At 35.9% G+C, this 22,878-nt stretch overlaps 1 protein-coding gene across 13 annotated transcripts in view; it reads right to left on the bottom strand.

The window, feature by feature from the left end:
* The window catches only part of Mgat4c (MGAT4 family, member C), a 764,987-nt gene that overhangs the window by 366,308 nt on the left and 375,801 nt on the right, over positions 1–22,878 (bottom strand). For 5 of the 13 annotated variants that reach the window (XM_063263211.1, XM_063263209.1, XM_063263208.1 and 2 more), the window contains one exon: positions 16,259–16,297. The exons of the other annotated variants lie outside the window; for them this stretch is intronic. The gene's annotated coding sequence lies outside the window, so the exon portion shown is untranslated. The remainder of the gene's footprint in view (positions 1–16,258; positions 16,298–22,878) is intronic. 13 annotated transcript variants of the gene reach the window in all.

Here is a 22,878-nt window from a genome sequence, read left to right as displayed (position 1 = left end):
GTGTGGAATTAAAGAAAAACTTAAGAGAGCTGAGAATTATTTCAGCTCATCATATCAGAGAGCTCAGCACACATCCTCTCATTCTACCATATCTGGCCATTGTGCAATCAAGCTTCTTGGTAGGCAAATCGCCATATGCTAAATAGGAAGCTTAAATTAAAGTAAGATCTCCAGGGAATAGTTTAACCTCCAGAGACATGTCCAGATCTGCTTTCTTCTCCATCTAAACCTCAATTCTCAAAGTTTCCCTTCCCTTCTAAAACAGTGCCACAAGCCTGGAAATTATATGTGAGCGTAAGATTGGGCATTGTATGCAAAGTACAACCATGAATTTTTCCTACTAGGGTTGAATGTCTATGCAAAGGGCTGGATCTAACTGGCTATGGTTAGCTGGCTAGCCTTTAGCCATATTAGTCTGATGAGTAGATGTCAGAGCAAAATAAAGGCAAAGGAAAGACCAGGGGGGAAATATTGGAGGGGAAGAGAGACTCTTTCAAAATGTATGGTTTGTGAGTAACTAGAATTGTCTTCACAACTTGTCTACTTAGCAGCCAGTTTGTAAAGCAAGTATCGGAATGTCAAGAAATAAATTTCTCAAGAAAATCATTAATATATGCTGCCTTCCCTTTCTCCCCCTTCTCAAAACTCTAGGAGCAATTTGAATAAACTATTGAGAACACAGAATCGAAGGTTTTATTCCCCAAAATTAATTTTTAGATTGAAATCTTTGAGGTAAATTATCTCTCACAGGAATGAACTTAGAGTAAAATATAAACCTGGAGATGGTAAGAATGGATTTTAATTAGTACTAAACAAACACTCAAATCAGGAGATCATCTGCATTAATCAATATGGTTTTCAGTCAAATAGATTTTTGCTTTTTAATTATTCCCCTCACAGATCCGGTGTTTACAATACCGTGCATGTTCAGCAAATCACAGGAAGCAATTCTGTTCTCATAAGAACAATTTCAGGCCCCAGAGCCTCTTTTCTAAAATGCAAAGCACATATTACTTACTTCTTATTGACTTAGACAATGTATGAGCTGTCAGAGAAACCCATTTGTAAGAACTGTAACATGATTTCCTAACTGTGGATATTTTAAAGCAATCATTAGGTTACCTTTTCAAGCTATAATAAATCCCCTTCGTGTTGAAGATCTATATTCCTAATCACTGAGTCCTTTTGGGGTTCTCTAACTGGTGTACATTAATGTCTGATGGCTCGATAGGAGATTAGGCACCTTGCTACAAGTGTGCCTTTGTTTCAGGGTTATTTTATTTTGAACTGAATAGAGAAAACCACTCATTAATTGACGATGCTTTCCCCAAGTTGACACTTTTCTAATTTCATCAAGAGAAGCAGTAGCTATTTGAAGTTGATTCCTCTCAAAATTACAAATCATGTGCACTTTATTAGGACAAAATACCTTTTGTATTCTGTAGAGTGAATATAACCCATAATGTGACTGGGGATCATCTGTAATGAATCAAATCAGCATCCGTAACAAGTATGTAGAAACACAAATCTTGGGTTGTTACTGGTGATGTTTGACAAATCCCTGGTTTCTTTTGTTTCTATAATGTTACAGGAGAGTTGGGGGAAGGAGAAGGAATAGATGAGATATGGGACAACATCTGGACTCCCATGTCTATTTTATTCTTCATATTTTTGAAAAGGAATACATCACATGGAAAATATTCTTACACAATGAGTCATTTCTTCAGACCATAAGTAGTTCTTATTTAGAGAAGACATAAATTACAAAATAAAAATATGCAGGAAAAGAAATTTGCTCTCAGCTGGTATAGAAAAAGAAACATGACAAGTTTTCTCCAGTTTAATGAAAGTGTGAAATATAAAATCTTACCTCATCTCCTATGCATCTGGAATAATCAACTCCTTTATAAATCAAAAGCTGATTTATCTCTGGACCTGATTTTTCTGAAGTAGTAGAGATCTGACAAAAGACTGTTAAATCATGCAATAGAGAGCAGAAGAGAGACCAGCTCTACTAAGAAGTGTTGGCTATCCACCTGAAGATTGGAAGAATACTAGTTTAGAATTTTCACAAATTCCTAGGAAAATACAAATGTTACTCACTGTACCATGGAACTAGTTCCCCATAAGCAGTTAGTATGATAGGTATAGCATTAAATACACCTCTCACTTATCAAACATCATGTTTTAAGAAGAGAGTTCACAAACAGCTCCCTGCAGCCAAATCCCATGGGAGGGAGAGCTAGATTTTTCAGAGGGGCAGACATGCCTGGGAAGCCAGAGGAGACTACTCTCTGCCCACATTTCTGACTCTAGAGGAAAAGACCTAGAGCCATCAGGGCCCCCTGTGCACAGGGAACCAGAAGTAGGGGCAGACCCTTTTGGTTGCTGCCCTCACAGAGTGCTGAAACCAAGCCCCGGAGAGCGACTTCAGGCCGGAGACCAGAGGTAATACCAACTTTTCTGCTCCAAGTGACCTGCCTGGTGGACTCTGGACATGCAAAGGCAAAATTCCTCTCTGGGATCGGACACTTCGGGTTTCTAGCTGGCTCCTGAACGTCGCAGATCCCAGCCCACAGCTCCCTGCTCCCAAACTCCATGAGAGAGAGAGCTCATCGCCCAGAAGTGTGGGCAATCCTGAGACTGCAGAGCAGGAGAGACCTCCACATCTGCCCACCTTTGCCCACATCCCTGGCCCAAGAGGAAACTGTATAGTGCCTCTGGGAACAGGAAGATAGGGGCAGTCAAGCTGCAGGATCTCTGTGGTCCAGACTGCAACCAGATCTCAACAGAACCAGTCAAACAGCACCCTGAAGCCAAACACCGTGTGAGGGAGAGTTAAACCTTCAGAGGGTCAGACACTCCTGGAAAATCGGAGGAGACTACTCTCTGCCCACATTTCTGACTCTAGAGGAAAACACCTAGTGCTATCAGGACCGCTGTGCACAGGGACCCAGAAGTAGGGGCAGGCCCTTCTGGTTGCTACCAACAGGGAAAGCTGAAACCTAGCCCTGAGGAGCGACTTCAGGCCTGAGATCAGAGGTAAGACCAACTTTTCTGCTACAAGTGATGTGCCTGGTGGACTCAGGATACACGCCAACGGGAAAAGCTGAAAGCCAGTGGACAGGAATGACTACATGCCTAAAAGCAGAAAACTCTGTTCCCATAACTGGCTGAAAGAAAACAGGAAAACAGGTCTACGGCACTACTGACACACAGTCCTATAGGGGGGTCAAGTCACTGTCCAAAATAGCAGAAAAGGTAACACCAGAGACAACCTGATGGCGAGAGGCAAGCACAGGAACCCAAGCAACAGAAACCAAGACTACATGGCATCATTAGAGCCCAATTCTCCCACCAAAGCAAACAATGAATATCTGAACACACCAGAAAAGCAAGATCTAGATTTAAAATCACATTTGATCATGATGATGGAGAACTTTAAGAAAGACATAAAGAACTCCCTTATAGAAATGCAGGAAAACACAAGTAAGCAAGTAGAAGCCCTTAGAGAGGTAACACAAAAATCCCTGAAAGAATTCCAGGAAAACACAATCAAACAGGTAAAGGAATTAAAACTGGAAATAGAAGCAATAAAGAAAGCACAAAGGGAGATGACCCTGGATATAGAAAACCAAAGGAAAAGGCAAGGAGCTATAGATACAAGCATCACCAACAGAACACAAGAGATAGAAGAGAGAATCTCAGGAGCAGAAGATTCCATAGAAAGCATCGACACAACTGTCAAAGATAATGAAAAACGGAAAAAGCCACTGGCACAAAACATACAGAAAATCCAGGACACAATGAGAAGATCAAACCTATGGATAATAGGTATAGAAGAGAGTGAAGATTCCCAACTCAAAGGACCAGTAAATATATTCAACAAAATCATAGAAGAAAATTTCCCTAACCTAAAGAAAGTGATGCCCATAAACATACAAGAAGCCTACAGAACTCCAAATAGGTTGGACCAGAAAAGAAAATCCTCCTGTCATATTAATAGTGAGTACAGCAAATGCACATAACAAAGAAAGAATATTAAAAGCAGTAAGGGAAAAAGGTCAAGTAACATAGAAAGGCAGACCTATCAGAATTACACCAGACTTTTCGCCAGAGACTATGAAAGCCAGAAGATCCTGAACAGATGTCATACAGACCCTAAGAGAGCACAAATGCCAGCCCAGGTTACTGTATCCAGCAAAACTCTCACTTAACATAGATGGAAAAACCAAGATATTCCATGACAAAACCAAATATACACAATATCTTTCTACAAATGCTAATAAATGGTAAAGCCCAACACAAGGAGGCAAGCTACACCATAGAGAAAGCAAGAAACAAATCATTTTGCAACAAAACAAAGAGAAGACCTGCACGCAAACATAACCTCACCTCCAAATATGAAGATAGCAGAAAGCAACAATCACTATTCCTTAATATCTCTCAACATCAATGGACTCAATTCCCTAATAAAAAGACACAGATTAACAAATTCAATACATAATGAAGACCGAGCATTTTGCTGCCTGTAGGAAACACATCTCAGAGACAAAAACAGACAGTGGCTCAGAATAAAAGGCTGGAAAACAACTTTCCAAGCAAATGGTCTGAAAAGCAAGCTGGAGTAGTAATTCTAATATCAAATAAAATCGATTTTCAACCAAAAGTCGTCAAAAAAGATAAGGAAGGACACTTCATGTTCATCAAAGGAAAAACCACAAACATGAACTCTCAATCCTAAATATCTATGTTCTAAATACAAGGGCAAGTACATACATAAAAGAAACCTTACTAAAGCTCAAAGCACACATTGCACCTCACACAATAAGAGTAGGAGATTTCATCACCCCACTCTCATCAATGGACAGATCATGGAAACAGATATTAAACAGAGACATAGACAGACTAAGAGAAGTCATGAACTAAATGGACTTAAGAGATATTTATAGAACATTCTATCCTAAAACAAAAGGATATACCCTTTTCTCACCACCTCATGGACTTTCTCCAAAATTGATCATATAATCGGGCACAAAACAGACCTCAACAGGTACAGAAAGATAGAAATAATCCCATGTGTCCTATCAGACCACCACGGGCTAAAGCTGGTCTTCAATATCAATAAGGGAAGAACGCCCATATATACATGGAAGTTGCACAATGCCCTACTCAATGATAACCTGGTCAAGGAAGAAATAAAGGAAGAAATTAAAAACTTTTTAGAATTTAATGAAAATGAAGATACAACATACTCAAACTTATGGGACACAATGAAAGCTGTGCTAAGAGGAAAAGTCATAGCTCTGAGTGCCTGCAGAAAGAAACAGGAGAGAGCATGTGTCACCAGCTTGACAGCATACCTAAATGCTCTAGAACGAAAAGAAGCAATTACACCCAATAGGAATAGAAGGCAGGAAATAATCAAACTCAGAGCTGAAATCAACCAAGTAGAAACAAAAAGGACTATAAAAAGAACCAACAGAATCGAAATCTGCATCCTTGAGAGAATCAACAAGATAGATTAAACCCTTAGCCGGACTTACCAGAGGATACAGAGAGTGCGTCCAAATTAACAAAATCAGAAATGAAAACGGAGACAGAACAACAGAATCAGGAAATACAAAAAATCATCAGATCCTACAACAAAAGCCTGTACTCAACAAAACTGGAAAATCTGGAGGAAATGGACAGTATCCTAGAAAAATACCATGTACCAAAGTTAAATCAGGAACAGAAAAAACCTTTAAATAACCCCATAACTCCTAAAGAAATAGAAGCAGTCATTAAAAGTCTCCCAACCAAAAAGAGCCTAGGTCCACATGGGTTCAGTGCAGAACTCTATCAGCCCTTCATAGAAGACCTCATACGAATGCTGTCCAAACTATTCCACAAAATTGAAACAGACAGAGCACTACCAAATTCCTTCTATGAAGCCACAATTCCTTTTATACATAAACCACACAAAGACTCAGAAAAGAAAGAGAACTTCAGGCCAATTTCCCTTATGAATATTGACGCAAAAATAATCAATAAAATTCATGCAAACCGAATCCAAGAACAAATCAAAACAACCATCCATCAAGATCAAGCAGGCTTCATCCCAGGCATGTAGGGATGGTTTAATATACAGAAAACCATCAACATAATCCACTATATAAACAAACTGAAAAATAAAATCCACATGATCATTTCATTTGATGTTGAGAAAGTATTAGACAAAATTCAACAGCCCTTCATGATAAAAGTCATGGAAAGAACAGGAATTCAAAACCCATACCTAAACATAGTAAAAGCCATATACAGAAAACCAGTAGCTAACATTAAACTAAATGGAGAGAAACTTGAAGCAATCCCACTAAAATCAGGGACTAGACAAGGCTCTCCACTCTCTCCCTACTGATTCAATATAGTTTTCGAAGTCCTAGCCAGAACAATCAGACAACACATTAGATCAAAGGGTACATTTTGGAAAGGAAGAAGTCAGAATGTCACGATTTGCAGATGATATGATAGTATATTTAAGTGATCCCAAAAGTTCCACCAGAGAACCTGATAAACACCTTCAGCAAAGTGGCTGGGTATAAAATTAACTCAAATAAATCAGTAGCCTTCTTCTACACAAAATAAAAACAAGCCAAATACATAGGCAAATGCCAGCAGCAAACCACTGAACTGAGAATGGGACCCCGTTGAAGGAATCAGAGAAATGGCTGGAAGAGCTTGAAGGGGCTCGAGACCCCATATGAACAACAATGCCAACCAACCAGAGCTTACAAGGACTAAGTCACTACCCAAAGACTATACATGGACTGACCCTGGGCTCCAACCTCATAGGTAGCAATGAATAGCCTAGTAAGAGCACCAGTGGAAGGGGAAGCCCTTGGTTCTGCCAAGACTGAAGCCCCCAGTGACCGTGATTGTTGGAGGGAGGGTGGTAATGTGGGGAGGGTGGGGAGGGGAAGCCCATATAGAAGGGGAAGAGGAAGTGTTAGGGGGATGTTGGCCTGGAAACTGGGAAGGGTAATAACAATCGAAATGTAAATAAGAAATACTCAAGATAATAAAGATAAAAAATAAAAAAATAAGAAATAAATCTGATTGTTGAGTTACAAAAAAAAAAAAAAAAAAAAAAAAAAAAAAAAACAGGCCGAGAAAGAAATTAGGGAAACGACACCTTCATCATAGTTTCATCATAGTCCCAAATAGTAAAAAGTACCTCTGTGTGACTTTAACCAATCAAGTTAAGATCTGTATGATAAGAACTTCAAGACTCTGAAGAAAGAAATTGAATAAGATCAGAGAAGATGGAAAGATCTCCCATGCTCATAGGTTGACAGGATTAATATAGTAAAAAATGGCCATTTTACCAAAAGCTATCTACAAATTCAATGCAATCCCCATCAAAATTCCAAGTCAATTCTTCATAGAGTTAGACAGAACAATTTGCAAATTCATCTGGAATAACAGAAAACCCCGGATAGCTAAAACTATCCTCAACAATAAAAGGACTTCCAGGGGAATCACTATCTCTGAACTCAAGCAGTATTACAGAGCAATAGTGATAAAAATTGCATGGTATTGGTACAGAGACAGACAGATAGACCAATAGAACAGAATTGAAGACCCAGAAATGAACCCACACACCTATGGTCACTTGATTTTTGACAAAGGATCCGAAGCCATCTAATGGAAAAAAGATAGCATTTTCAGCAAATGGTGCTGGTTCAACTGGAGGAGAGTATGTAGAAGAATGCATATCGAACCATGCTTATCACCCTGTACAAAGCTTAAGTCCAAGTGGATCAAGAACCTACACATCAAACCAGATACACTCAAAGTAATAGAAGAAAAACTGGGGAAGAATCTTGAACACATGAGCACTGGAGAAAATTTCCTGAACAAAACACCAATGACTTATGCTCTAAGATCAAGAATCGACAAATGGGATCTCATAAAACTACAAAGCTTCTGTAAGGCAAAGGACATTGTTGTTAGGACAAAACGGCAACCAACAGATTGGGAAAAGATCTTTACCAATCCTACAACAGATAGTAGGCTTATATCCAAAATATACAAAGAACTCACGATAGGGAGACAAATAACCCTATTTAAAAAGGTGGTTCAGAAGTAAACAAAGAATTCTCATCTGAGGAATGTCAAATGGCTAATAAGCAACTAAAGAAATGTTCAACATCTTTAGTCATAAGGGAAATGCAAATCAAAACAACCCTGAGATTTCACATCACACCAGTGAGAATGGCTAAGATCAAAACTCCGGGAACAGCAGATGCTGGCGAGGATGTGGAGAGAGAGGAACACTCCTCCATTGTTGGTGGAATTGCAGACTGGTACAACCATTCTGGAAATCAGTCTGCAGGTTCCTCAGAAAATTGGACATTGAACTACCTGAGGACTCAGCTACACCTCTCTTGGGCATATACCCAAAAGATGCTTCTACAAATAACAAAGACACATGCTCTACTATGTTTATAGCAGCCTTATTCATAATAGCTAGAAGCTGGAAAGAACCCTGATGCTCTTCAACAGAGGAATGGATACAGAAATTGTTGTACATCTGCAGAATGGAATATTACTCAGCTATCAAAAACAAAGACTTTATGAAATTCATAGGCAAATGGATGGAACTGGAAAATACCATCCTGAGTGAGCTAACCCAATCACAGAAAAACACACACGGTATGCACTCATTGATAAGTGGCTATTAGCCCAAATGCTTGAATCACCCTAGATGCACAGAACAAATGAAACTCAAGAAGGATGATCAAAATGCGAATGCTTCACTCCTTCTTTAAAAGGGGATCAAGAATACCCTTAGGAGGTGATAGAGAGGCAAAGTTTAGAACAGAGGCTGAAGGAACACCCATTCAGAGCCTGCCCCACATGTGGCCCATACATATATAGCCACCAAACTAGGTAAGATGGATGAAGCAAAGAAGTGCAGGCCGACAGGAACTGGAGGTAGATCTCTCCTGAGAGATGCAGCCAGAATACAGCAAATACAGAGGCGAATGCCAGCAGCAAACCACTGAACTGAGAACGGGACCCCTGTTGAAGGAATCAGAGAAAGAACTGGAAGAGCTTGAAGGGGCTCGAGACCCCATATGAACAACAATGCCAACCAACCAGAGCTTCCAGGGACTAAGCCACTACCCAAAGACTATATATACATGGACTGACCGTGGGCTCCAACTGCATAGGTACCAATGAATAGCCTAGTAAGAGCACCAGTAAAAGGGGAAGCCCTTAGTCCTGCCAAGGCTGGACCTCGAGTGAACAGGATTCTTGGGGGGAGGGCGGTAATGTGTGGAGGATGGGGAAGGGAACACTGTTTAAAAGGGGAGGTGGAGGGGTTAAGTGGATTTTGGCCTGGAATTCGGGAAATGGAATAACATTTGAAATGTATAAAAGAAATATCCAATTTAACAAAGATGAAAACCAAAAAGAAGAATACAGTTCAATCTCGATTATTATGTCTTCACCTTTATGACCATTGATGAGAAACTGTCTTTTGTACCACTGTGAGGTAAATATTGTGTGTCAGTGCCTTGCAATTTGGAAACCAGGTGTATCATCACATATATGCATGCAAGAGAAACAAGGTTTTAGAACAAGTATCTGATTAAAGTGTCTTGCAGAATATGTGTCTTACTGACATGAACATTGACATCAATATCATGATCGCTATTTTTTTCCTTTTCAATTGTTCATTATTTGAACTTTTTATTAAAGATAGATCCTTTTCTTATACACTATACTCTGAGTACATTTTTTCCTCTCTCTAATCCCAGTTTCACTCAATCCCCCCCCCTTTCCATACATATCCACTCCCTTTTTGGTTCTTATTAGAAAAGATCAAGTCTGTAAGTGATCACACACACACACACACACACACACACACACACACACACACACACACAATGTATTAAGATAAGTCATAAACCATCACATCAAAGTTGTACAAGACTAACCAACAGAAGGGAAATAGACTGAGAAGTCACAAGAATAAGAGACCGAGCTTTTCACACACTTAGGAGTTCCATGAAAAACAGTCAATTGAAAGCTGTAATATATACACAGAGACCCTCATGCAGCCCCATGTAGGACTAGGCCCTGTGCTTTTACATCAGCCTCTAAGTTCATACAAGACGAGCTTAGTTCTATTAAATGGCCTTATTTTCCTCTTCTTCTTGATCCCCACTGTCTCTTATTCACTTTACCTCTCTTCTGCTGGGTTTTTATGGGTTTTGAATAAAAAACCCTTAAATAATAAAAAGTATATAAAAGTCTTTAAAATATATTTGCATGTAACAATATTTGTCAAGCTAAATTATATTGTGTTCTGGCAAATATATTTTGTCGCTAATCTATGGTAACTATTGACAAGAACTTACTCTGAAATCAGTTTTTGTAGAAATAATCAAGCTAAAATTATGTCATTAAGCAGGTAGGAGATGACAAGACTGACATCCCCATAAGACAGTGTTTAACAACAGACACAGCAATGTACACTGGAACAAAGTGAAGACAGAGCCACGTTGAAAGAAGATGATACAAAGTTTTAAACACAAGCTAGACTATCAAATACTAAAGTCAAGAATACACATAAAAAGACCTGTGGCCTTAATGATAACTTGGTTTTAGAATTTCTGAATTTCTGACCTGTGAGAAAATAGTTAGATTTTAACTTACTAACTTTGTCCAATATTGTCACAATAATTGCATGGAATTATTTTCAATAAGATTACTCATTAGTACTGTTTGAGGATCAGTTAGCTCTAAGCACGTGGCAAATACTTCTATACTCACAGAATTCTTTTCAGTTTCTTTTTATAATTTGATACTCTAAAACATACATGAAAACAGTATGAACAAATGAGTAAGAGTATGATATATGTCAGTCAAAATTAAAAGAGCAAATTTTCTCATATGAGAAAAGCATATGAAAAAGGATATGGGGAGATTTGTTTATTTATATGTATATATTTGTGGTGTACATGTTTGTGTGACTGTATGCAGCTGCATGTGTATATGTGGAGACAAAATGTATCTTACTCAATATCTCTCCAAATCCTTTATTGTTTTAAAAATATTTTACTTTATGTTGATTATATATATGTACATAATGTATTTAGATCATATTGAGCCTCACATCATCTCATTTTTCCCTTCAATTCTCTGTGGTTATGTACTTCTCATACTTTTTTTTAATTAATCAACATTGATTGCATGACCATGTTTGTTGGATTATTTTCTAGAGTATAGGCAACTCACCAATGTCTAAGCCATTAAAATAAAATTATTCACCCTTCTCTAGGAGCAATCAGCTATCAAGAAATACAGGTTTATAGTAAGAATGAGTCTTTACGAGGCTTATTCTGAATTATGATGGAATACAGATAGGCTTAAGTGTGTTGCACATCTAGTTCAGGTAACAGGACAAGTTTTTGTGAGCTCATGAGTGTCATAGTCACGCCATTTACAAAATACATCATTTCATAGCACTTTGCCCCACAGAACACTTCCTGAACCTTGATGGAATATTATAAATATTCCATTTAGGGCTAAGGATTAAACATCCACTTACTCTCAGTAAACATACTCATTAGGAGTTTCTGCATTCTTCCCTGATTGTATACTGTTCATATAGAAAACAAGCTTCTCTGAGAAAGGCTTATGAAAGTACTAATACATGTCTGTTAACTTAAGTATTTAGAAGGCATTTGACGACCACCGTATCATGCTCATTTAGTACAAAAACAATGCTTAGTTTGGTCAAGGAGATCCCGGAGGAACCTCAAACAGTACAGACTACTGCCATTGTAGTTGATGGCCCTGCACCAAGTAGGATACGACTTTAGTGCTGAAAACATCACACTCTTTAGTCATAGGGCAAACAGAAATTACAAAAATAGAGCTAAAATGTTGCATAGAGTCCATATCTGTTTTTGTTTTATGTTTGCTTGTTTTTTGATGTTGTTGGTATTGGTTTTGTTTTTTATTTAACAGTGCTAGAAAAAGTATGCAGGATACTATGGGGGTAAAAGTTATTAATAATTATAAGCATAAATCATGTATCCATTTGTCAAATAGTAGCATTGTGGTTATAGGGTAACACACCCTTCTCTTATGCATGTAAGGCCAACTTTACAGGAGGGAATACATGCCTAGTCACATAAACTTGTTTCAGAATCCATGGTTGGGATGGTTATAAGCACCTTAGTTTCTGAGGCAGAAACCTTCTCTTAGCATACTGATCACACATAGATTTGGTTAGATTGGGTTCCCAATGACCTCAAGTGATTTCCTTCCTTCTCCTCTGCCATACTCTGTTCTCCACTGCTCTGATTATAGATCTTCTCCTCTGTGTTCTGCTTGATGTCAGTACTGGATATCCAAACTCAGGCCCTCATCCTTACAAGCAATTATTAATTGAGCCAGAGTCTGCAGCATCAAAATGGATTATATTTGCAAGGCTAACAAAATGAAGACTTAGAAAACAGTAATTCTCCTGCCTCACAGACTTGAACAACCTCATTTAATATTCTAAGCCACAAAATATGCCAATAACATTTTTATAAAAAAAATCTTGTGCTGAAAATAATCAGAAAGAGGAAAATTTTTAATGAATGTTTTCTTGTCTAACATTATATAAATAAGAATTGATGAACACTGTATTAGATTCCAATTAACATCTAGAACTTTATTATAAATTAGTATAATATATAAACTATCTTGTAAATACGTTATCAATGAGTATAACTTTTTATTTTTAATAGTTTTCAAAATATTACAAACTATTCACTGTTATCTTAACATTCACATTCAAACCTAATTATAACTAGTGATGATAAAACAAGATGAAGCATCTATTTTGGGTTAAGCTAGAGTCGATTTTGGGTTTCTAACACGCAATAGGCAAGGAATAAATTGCACATTTGGAAAGAGAAATGTGAAACAGTTTAAGAATAAAGAAAAGTATTGGAAGACCAAGGAGAAAAGAGAATCTGAGAGATTTGAAATGTAGTCAGCATAGAAAAATTGATAAAGTTGACAAGGCTTTGCCAAGAAAGAGTTTATGACTTTTCAAAATAGGGTTGGCTGAAAGTTGAACCCAAATAATCTGCTCAAATAATTCCATAGAAAAATCTTAAGGTTTGTTTTCTTTTTCCCACCAGAAATAATTTTCATGCTTCTCTATAGTTTGGGGAGTTATTACATATATTGAACCTGACTTATATTAGAAAGCAATAAAGTAAAACTTGTTTCCAGACTTCATTCATGGTATTGTGTTTTTTGATAAAATATGTTCATGGGTAACCAGTATAACATATTTGTCTATTTATATCCTTTCAAAGATATCTTACTTTATGAACTGTTCTAAATATGGATATATTGATATTGGAAAATAGTTAAATTATTAAATTTAATAATTTATGCACAAAGACTTTCTATTTTTTTTAAAGAACAATTGCCTGCCTTTATTCACTTTATAAGCTAGCAACTAAGTCAGCAGGGGAAAACCTATAATCAACAATTGTTGCTAAATTCCTTCCCTGGGGGAAGCATAATCAAAAACATTAACAAATCTATGCCTCCACCCAAGATACCAAAGACAAACGTAGTAGGTACAATTCTGCCACAGTTCTCCTTGGAAAATCATGAGTTTACTGGACTTTCAGAGGATAAAAGACGAAGGGTTTACTGGAGCATGGGTGCTCTCTTCGCACACAAAAGCCAGATTGGAAAGTCACACAGAGACTTTAAGAAGGGAAAAAAATCTCTGAAAAATTCTTGTTGAATATCCATCACACAGATTTCTAAATATTTTAATAACATTAATATTTAAAAAGAAGTAAATTTTGAGAATGGAGCTCAATGGCTAAATATTAAATCTGTATGTAGGGAAAGTGCTTAGTTAGAATATTATATTCAAAATAAGAAAATCTGATAGTCTGCCAGTCTTTCGACTGGCATATGTGTGTATGTTTACTTATAAAGATAAACGTATATAAAACCCACATAAGATAACTTTATCAACCATACACTTACAAGTTAGCGACTGCTTATAAGCTTGATCAGATTTATCATTTACATCAATAATATTCATGTCAGCCATAGAGTAACTTCCCAGGTAGAGGATAGAAACCCCTTACTTTACCCTGAAAGATGTTAAGGTAGAGAGTGTGATATTTTATGGCCTCAAGTATTTATTAAAAAGAAAGTTAGGGTTAAATTAAAGGCATACAGTTCAATGGATAAGTAAAAATCGAAAGTTAGTTGGAAATAAAAGGTTTATGTGGGTGTTTTCGTTGTTGTTTTGAACAGTTTTATCTTATGATATATTCTTATGATGGCTGGGCAATCAAAAGGAAACTATTTCCAAATGCTCATTCAATCACTACATTTTTCATAGAAAAAGGAATGGATTTAGGGCCCTGCCATTGAGGAAGGTCATCTTTGATTTTCATTACTAAGCAATGTCTTGAATATATAAGAATGACACGAATACCTCTCACTTTCTAATGTAAATATTGAGTAGAGGGCATGTGACAGAAATTTAAAAAAAATGTTAGGAATGAAAGCACTTAGAATTAGTTTAAATATGATTTTCTTTCCTTTTCAAAAGAAGCCACAGCAAAATCCATCCTTTAGAAACAGAAGTTAATGTTGAAATATGAACTGGAATCATGGGTTATTCATATAGTTGACACAAAATGAGGTTTGCTAGTTTTCTGAATATGCAAATTACTAGATAATAAGTTTATTCATGGAGTATTTAAATTTAGCAAGCTTTAAAGCTAGGGCAAATCTCAGTAGCATATAATGCTGAAGTATTTTCAGGTTAATTTTAAATATTCCAAGGTCCTCTCCGTAAAACATAAACCACAGAAGATACCCACAATGCATTGAGAACCACATTGTTCTTTGGCTTTGTATCAACTTGCATTTTAATGCACCCAGCCATTTGAAACAACTCAGGTCCAGAAATATGTTTAACATATAAAAGTTACCACAAAATCTATTTGACTTTTAACAAGAAAAATGAGTCAATAATATCTCATATTAAATTTCTTATAATGTTTGAATCTTCCTATTTAATATTCTTGATGCTCTGAATGTTCTTTAAAATGGTGCACATTTTAAAACTATTTTTCTACCGAGCATATTATTTTGGAGAACATGAACAAAATTAATTATTAGGAGGCTCAGAATCCTAAGGGGTATTGTGAACACACAGACACACACACACACACACACACACACACACACACACACACAACCTTTAAACTTGAGTCTCATTTTACTTGACTTTTGAATTTTTCTGTGACAGAAATAAGGCTAAATATCTTCATGAATGTTATTAATAAACAGCTGATGGATTTCGTAATGTCATTTGGGATATATGTCAGTTTATAAGAGTTGTTCTATTCCACAATGTTATAATGAATAGATTTTTGGAAATCAGACTCTTGATAACACGTATCAAATATTATGATATTTTATATATTAGATCGAATGGATTCTCAAAATTTATCTGCTGTGTAGTAATCATAACAGTAACTCTTTTAGAAAATAATTTTTCACAAAATCATATATTTACAAATTTCTAGAAAAGTTTTGATATTTTAAAGATCTTGGATTAAAGATGAAGCATAAAATCTATATATAAACCACAAATACTGAATAACATGTGTAACCCAGCAAAAAAAATCTAGGAGAAGTAATGGCTACAAGAATTAGACACTGAGAGAGATTTTTGTTTGTTTTTTTATTTTTCTTTCTTTTTTTTTTTTTATTTTTGGAGCTGGGGACTGAACCCAGGGCCTTGCGCTTGCTAGGCAAACGCTCTACCACTGAGCTAAATCCCCAACCCCTTGTTTGTTTTGACATTGTGAATTTTAACCTAAAAATCATTCTCAATTATTTAACTCTATATAGAAGGTAAACTTCGGAAGATAAACAAGGTTAATAGTACTTTGGTCCTACATGGCATATTTTATTGCAAGGATTTAAATTGCGTTTCAATCAAAGAAGAACTAGAATAACATAGAATTGCTTCTGAATGTAATTAAGAATACTTATTAATCTAGGAAAAATTTCTTGGGCATTCCACCATTTCTTTTCCAAATGTCTTATCCTTCCCTTTTCTTTACCCTTTAGTTAGCATAAATATAGATTGAGTTACAGATTTTACTTGTTATAAGTTGGTAGACATAATGTTCATGTCAAATACCTTGGTACGCTCAGAAGTTCTAGACAGTTGTATTCGCCACTAAAGATAAAAAAAAATAATCAGTTTATTGCCAAATGTAGTCATAGATTATCAAAAAGAATATCAATAATAAATTAATATATTTTGAAAACATATCACTTTTGATCTTGACAATCATTAATTTGGTGTATCAGATAAAATAATAAGAGACCCACAACACAGTTTAGAGTGCTGAGTTACCTCACTCACTCAATCAACTCCCTAACAATCACCTTTGGATTGAATCAAAATTAAACCTTTAAAAACTGACTTTTATGACCTTACTAGCTTAAAGCTTGAAAGTAACATAAGTGGCTCTGGTACACGAAACTAACCGAAACTTGGAATTCAAACAGGTTGCCATGAAGAACAGGACTGTGTGAGGGAGGAGTGATAGAGGCGAGTGTGACAGAGAAGGATGAGAAAACATTCACAGGACTGTGAAAGAGTGAACGGACAGCATTTCTAATAAAATCTGTTTCAAGAAAAAAACTCATATCGTCTTCTACCAAGATCATTTGGATAGTGTTTTCTCTAAGACCTCATAATTCAGCAGAACACTGTAAAATAGTCTGAAGTATTCGCAGATATGAAACTGGGTGTCATTTCATTGTAATATCTTTATGGTCTTTCAGATTCATTGAAAGCAAACAACAAGGATGATCTTGGTTACAATGACAAACCAGATTTTCTGCAGTGCATTTCTGCAGCAAAGGTTTAATGTATCTGATTTGTCAAAGTCAAAATTCTTGCTAATCTTTCCTGTCACTGTCAAAGGCTGGGAGTTCTCTGAGTTGTGTGGAGTAGGGAGACTGATATAGAATAGGTAAAAGTTACCCGCACAAACATCAGAATAAAATGATCATTTGGAACAAAGTTTCAAAAGGAATTAGAAAATCAGCTCTGCTTTCTAAGATGACTTTTCAGTTCTGTCACTTTGCTGTTAGTTAAATGGAAGTTAATCGAACTAAATATACTGTGTAGTTAAAAACGCCTCAGTCTACTATAAAATACTACTATTAAATAGTATGGATTTTGTTTCATTGTACTATCTTAGCCTATTATTATTGACGTTAATATCTAATATTCACTCCTTATAACTTCCTAAAACATTACTTTTATAAATTGTTTAATATGAAATAAAATTATTTATGGTAAAGTATTAACAAATATCACTTTATACCTAGGATTTCCAATTAAAAATTATAGGTAGTCTCGGAAAGTGTATACTTAGCAAGCTTTCTTTAAATTCTATCAATATTAATACATTTTTTCAGGAAAAAACAACTAAAATTTGACCACTAATATAATGGTATCCTCTCCTATTTAACCTAAATGTTACTGCCACTGGTAACTTTTGCTGAGAACTGCAGCTGACACTGAATTAGATTGTAATCTAAATTCTATTTTCGGGGGGGAATGACTTATGATAAAAGTGATAAAGGCAAAATGAAAAAGAAACTGGTGCGTTAAAACATGTATATAGAAATGTACTGGGGTTGGGGATTTAGCTCAGTGGTAGAGTGCTTGCCTAGCAAGCACAAGGCCCTGGATTCGGTCCCCAGCCCCGAAAAAAAGAAGAGAAAAAAAAAAAAAAGAAATGTACTATGACTAGTAGCCCAGCATTTGTTTCCCTCGACTCAGCTTATAATGTAAGTAAAAACATTCCATGGAGTTTTATATTTGGTTTAGAAGTCTCATCCTCAATTTTGTGGGAGTTATAGCAAGTGTACCTCCAGGCTCACATGCCACCTTGGTAGACTGTTTCCCAAGAAGCTGAAATTGAATAAAGGAGGAAAACGGTCCCTATGCTATCTGGAGACACCTCCATCCATTTTTATATTTTGGAGGAAAAGTAGGTAGTATCTATGCCCTAATTTTAAATAACTAAATATCGAGAAGCCTCTTTGCAACGCATTACTATAGCAAACCGACATTCTCTCATTTGGCGAGGAAACTGCTGTGGTGTTACTTAAGGTTAGCAATGTGATTTTTCTGCCTGGGTTCTACCCATTTACTCCTCCTGTGCTCACTGCTCATGCGCTGTGCTTCCCAGGGATGATGAAAACGTGTTCTAGCTTACTTCTCTAAGGATCTAGGTTTTTAACTTACCGTGAAATCACTTGCTTTTCATTTTTCTGGGTATAAAGGGATGAAGTTACATAATTACAAAAAAAAAAATCTACCCAGTTAGTTTTCAAGATTATCCAACACACGCACACGTAAGCGAGCATGCTCACGTCTTTCCGCATTCAGAAAGAGCATGTACAGTCTCAGCACTGGTTCACATTGGTTCAGTAATAGAAGATGTCATTCTTTTTTATATGATAGGAATGAATTACCTGATTGCCATATAATTTCTAAAATGTCACAGAAAGTGCAGAGCCTTCTCAAGCCAATGGGATATTTAAAAGCTATTCTGCTAAATGTAACAGTTTTAAATTACATCATATTAAGTTATAGAACTAAGAAATGAGCACATTATATGTAATCCTTAACCAAAATTATTTCATCTAATCCTATAAAATTGATGTCATTATTTCCATTTTAAAGACGAAGAACTGGAAGTTGGTGGCGCTTGGTTTAATTATCCATGCTATTAACAATAATAGGGATGAGGGAACAGAAAGAGGAGACACACTAAGGCTTTTGTGAACTTTTATACATTTTTTCTTAACTGTGTTTCCATTAGGAAAGAGGAGAAAAGCAGCAAGGTGGAGGTGGGGTGGGGAGCACTGAAAAGCAGAGTTAAGTTCAGTCTGACTCTTGTCTTTGCATATCCCTGGATAGAGCAGACTCATTTGAGAAGTATGATGAGGTTATTGGTATCAGGGTCTTAACATCAAAAAATCCAGTTATATTTATAAATTGGTAAATTACCTGTATATCTTAGGGATACATTGCCGGGATGAGGCACCATAACAAAAGAACATTGTTTAGGATAGGTTTTATTCAGTGTCACTCCCACATTACTGTCTGTCATTAAGGGAAATAAGGACAGGAACTCAAGCTGGGCTGAAATTCAAAGGGCAGAAATACTAGAGACATTCTGTGCTGTTTACTATCTTACAATCCATAGCTTTCTCAGCCTGCCTTCCCATAAGCCTCAGGGTTGCAAAGGAGTGGCCCTTCCCTTCAAGGGGTAGACACTCTTCCATCAATTAGTAATTAAGGAAATACACTACATACTTGGTGCATCCCAGTCATATGGAACCATTGTCTTAATTGTGAGTCCTCCCTCTCAGATGAGTGTAGATGTGGGAAATTTATTTGAGTAATTAAAATATATATGTGACTATATTTTTAATCAACTTGACCTAAAACTATACAGCACAACCTAATAGGTAAGGAAGGAATTAATATTGATTATCAAGTCTTCTATTTTCCGAGTATATAAATAATAGCATTCTAGAAAAGAAATTTTAATATGAGAGGGTCTATATATATAAAAGTTCATATAGTTATTTATTAATCATCTGTCTATGAAAATTTATAACTTGTATGTTTAACAATTTTATGGAGCAGTAATTGAAAAAATAAAATTACATATTAAATAAATTTAAGGCTTCACTTCATGTACAATATATTTTATTTAATGAAAAGATTAAATGTAGGATTTTAATTCAGTATAATGAAAAGAAGTTAAAATTTAGCTTAAAATTTTAAACTTCAGTGAAATTACAGATCTATCAATAATCTATCTACATATATAATATCTATCTGCATATATATTATCTACCTACCTATCTGCCTATCATTTATTAATCTACCATATCTCAATCTAACGATTCTGATTATCGCCCTTAGCATGCTTATCACACTCTTATTATTTATCATCTCTGTAACTATCTCTGTACATAATATTTCAGTGCAATGAAATTGGCTTAGCTTATTACTACCTATACATTGTGATGAGTTTGGATTGAAATTAGTGAAAAAAGCATATGGCTTTGGTAGTAGAAGAAAATACAGACACAATATAATTGTTGAAAATATAAAAATGAATATAGTTTTAGCAACATTCTACTACTAAACATTTTAACATATTAATGCCTATTAACATGTTTCACACACATCAGTACACACACACACACACACACACACATCCTATTTCAATATATCTATTCTGTTTATCATCATTAAAATCTTCATCATAATCTTCCAATTTATCACATCTGTGATTATCTCTATATAACATTTTCAGTGCAATGAGATTGACTTAGCTTGTTATTGCCCATCCATATAAATATATACTCCATACACACACACACACACACACACACATGCATATATATATATATATATATATATATCAACTAATCTACAGTTATAACACTATATGACACTCATATGTCACAAAACTATCCAACAAATCCTGATATGGAAGGAAAAACTTAGTATTGTTTATTTTCTTTTTTTTTCTTTTTTTTTTTTTCGGAGCTGGGGACCGAACCCAGGGCCTTGTGCTTGCTAGGCAAGCGCTCTACCACTGAGCTAAATCCCCAACCCCAGTATTGTTTATATAATCTTCAATTTTATATCCACTTCTCACCAGTTCAGGTATCAATGAGGACAAGGTATAGTAAGAATCTCAGGGCCAATGTGGTTGGTATATGTAAAGACTAGTGTTTTAAAGATGTGGCTTGGCAAATGCACATAGAAACACATAGCAGTTGTGATAATGTGGATAAGACCTACACAATCTATGTAAAAAACTATTTGAACAACGAGAGGGGTGACGGGAATGAATGTTGTACAACTACCCAAGTGACTGTTTATAGCTCTTAGAAGAGAGACTAAGTACCAGGTTATGGGTTTTATCTTGTAGAACCTGCTTTACATATAATATACATTTGTAACTCCTATGATTTTGTGCCAGTATTGTACTGTCCAGATAGTTCTGTCCACGTTCATCATTACTGTACCTCTTACAGTTCACAGATGTGAGCTGTAATGCTGATGGTTTCATTTCTCAACTGTTAGCTTGCACAGCACTTCCCAGCACTACAAAAGCTAGATTTTAGAAAAGAAACGTTTAAATATCAACTTGATTTTACAGTAATCTATGTTTGAAGTGAGTGGTGTTTTCAAAAACATGGGATTATGTTCAAACTCTCTTGGGCATGCAAAAGCTTGTTTTAATAGCCTAGAGCATTTGGCAATGTAAGGAACCTGATGACTAACAAATCTAAATGAATTAACCCATATCTGACATCTGGTACTGGGCTTTATTAACCTGTAGTGTCTACTAAAGGCATTAGTTGTGTGTGTGTGTGTGTGTGTGTGTGTGTGTGTGTGTGTATGTGTGTGTGTGTTAGCTCTCACAGTAGTACATTTCTATCTGAATTCCTTGCATTTTAGTTAGTGTTAGTTGTCCCTGACTATCTATGCTCCTCTACTCTGACCTCACATTTCCTAACTATTAACTCTTCCTGTTACATTAATTTTTAACCCCAACCCTTTTCCCCTTCGGGTTTTATAGTGAAGTAACTTAGAGTTTTAGAATGTTTTCAAAAACTATGAGCAAAGGACATGGATTTTGTATATGGTTAAAAAAAAGCTGGGAAGTCTGTGTTTGGCAAACTATCTGGTGGCATCTAGTATAAACCATGCATCTATTTATCCACAAGTATGTTACTTTAATAAGCAGAAGTAAACTTCCAAGTATTCCCTAAATAAAACACAGCTAAACGTTCAGAATAAAGAAGATACATCAGGCAGAGGAAACACTTGTACAGTCAGAAGCAGAGGGCATGAGAGCAAATATTTGTGCCAATAAAAGATGAGAGAACAGTCAGATTTTCACAAACGTTAAGCTCTGTGTATTTAGAAGAAAAATAAAAAACAATAAAATAAAAAACATCTAGAGGTGACAGTTAGATAATATGTATTTTCATAATGAATAGACAGGGAGTAAAAATAAGTTTCAAAATTATACTTTGCTGATGTGTGGGATTCTGAAATGATATCTTTAACAAATCACAGTGGTGTTATTCTTTTATAATTAGAGTGATGAACTTGCTTGGTTTCCCTAAATCTTGTTTTTGTTTTTTTTTCTCCACAGTGTTAAGAAAATTGGGAAAATATGTTTTACCAGGATCATGTCTGAGACTGGAGATAAGAGAGAGCCATATACGGTGGACTTGACATTTGGAGCAGAAGGGAGAAGTAGAGAGTGTGGACACAAGGCAATATTAGTACTGTTGACATGGCTAGCAAAAGTCAAAGTGTGAGAGTCTAAAAGTCTGCAAGGTTCTATAGCAGCAGATTCGCACTGTGACTCATTTGCTGTGCTTGCAATTTTCTGTCTTTGGAATCCAGGTGTGAGTTTACATGTGTGCATGTATGTATGTACATATATGTGCATTTGTGTATGTGCTTACATGACTTAGTCATTGCAAATTATATTTTGTAGCTAGGAATGATATTCTGGTGTATAAATCATAAAAGGATTCCATTCAAACTAGATGGACACATAACTATGGATGGAATTGAGTAGCCAAACTAAATAAAATTGACAGATTGGATTTATATTCAAATGCAGCTCTTATTTCTTTTGAAATTTATATCAGTGTTTCTAAGTTAATGCTTATTTAAAAGAG

The sequence above is a fragment of the Rattus norvegicus genome, chromosome 7, assembly GCF_036323735.1.
Source record: "Rattus norvegicus strain BN/NHsdMcwi chromosome 7, GRCr8, whole genome shotgun sequence".
Taxonomy (NCBI): Eukaryota; Metazoa; Chordata; class Mammalia; order Rodentia; family Muridae; genus Rattus; species Rattus norvegicus.
The sequence above is the reverse complement of the archived record's forward strand: the minus strand, read 5'-3'. Positions and strand labels throughout refer to the sequence as shown.